Here is a 1,358-nt window from a genome sequence, read left to right as displayed (position 1 = left end):
AACATGATCAATGAGGAAGACCACATCTCCCCCGTCCCCCTAGCAGCCACAAAACTTCTTCCGTTGTCACAATGTATTAAATTTGACATTAAGATATTCAAAGTCGATTGTGATTACATAATTATATAAACCTAAATACAGCTTCATGGTGGCCTACTCCAAAAACGACAAACAAAACAACACTATCTAGAGCGTAAGAACTTAACCTACTGAACCAACACGTGGTCAAAAGAACAACAAAAACTTACCTCCCTGGACTAAGAAAACAGGAGAAGAACCGAACACATCTGGAGGTCCCCCCTTACACATGGAACCTGAATGGTTCTGAACCAACAACTTGAAGACACCGTGTGGCTGGTTGGGAGGCGAGGAGGACGAGGAACGCCTGCTGGCCCCTTCCCCGCTGACGTCCGCCATCTTGCTTCCTTAAATATGCCGTACTCAACAGCTGCAGCCATCATGGGCTGGGCGTGGGCGGCCTCCACCAATCATCCGCGAGCACCAGCACAGCGCCGTTTGCACACAAGGAAAGAAAACACAGGACACACACGCTGCAGTCGTAACGTCCCTCCCAGCTCCTGCTCCCGGTCCCTCCTAGATCCATCTGCTGTGTCTCCCTCCTGGTCCCCGAGGTCCTGCTTGCCTCTAGTCCCGAGCCCTCGCCTACCCTCCGGTCCTCCGCCCCCCCACTTCCACTCCCGACCTCCATGCTCGTCAGATACCTGTTCCCTGTGAGCCGTGCATTTGAGTCCGTAACACTGTTCTTACTTTGGAAAACGCTCCGATAGGTTGTTGGTTCAAGAGTTATTCTGACTGCCTCACTTTCACCTAGTCCCGGGTCTCCATAACTATTTGTTCACTGGTTTATTATTTTAAGTACAGAAGTACAGACTTCTATCTAAAACCGACTGGAGTTCATTAAGGAGAAAACATATGGAGTATGATAGTGTTCTTACTCCATAATAACACACCTGTTTCCTGGTGAAGGTCTGGTGTTTTCTCCTTAACTTCTCCAAGACATGAACATGTGTGTACGTGTGTGTGTGTGTATAATACTGTGTGTGTACGTGTGCATGTGTGTGTCTGTATGTGTGTGTGTGTGTGTGTATGTGTGTATATCACTTTGTGTGTGTGTATATCACTGTGTGTGTGTGTGTGTGCGTGTATATCACTTTGTGTGTGTGTGTGTATGTGTGTATATCACTTTGTGTCTGTGTATATCACTGTGTGTGTGTGTGTGTGCGTGTATATAACTTTGTGTGTGTGTGTGTATGTGTGTATATCACTGTGTGTGTGTGTGTGTGTGTGTGTGTATATAACTGTGTGTGCGTGTATATCACTTTGTGTGTGTGTGAATG

General features: G+C 47.0%; 1 protein-coding gene across 1 annotated transcript in view; it reads left to right on the top strand.

The window, feature by feature from the left end:
- The window catches only part of adra1aa (adrenoceptor alpha 1Aa), a 21,257-nt gene that overhangs the window by 2,452 nt on the left and 17,447 nt on the right, over positions 1–1,358 (top strand). The gene's annotated exons all lie outside the window — the stretch shown is intronic.

Source organism: Etheostoma cragini, chromosome 5 (genome assembly GCF_013103735.1).
Source record: "Etheostoma cragini isolate CJK2018 chromosome 5, CSU_Ecrag_1.0, whole genome shotgun sequence".
Classification (NCBI taxonomy): Eukaryota; Metazoa; Chordata; class Actinopteri; order Perciformes; family Percidae; genus Etheostoma; species Etheostoma cragini.
This window is presented reverse-complemented; position numbering and strand designations above follow the sequence as displayed.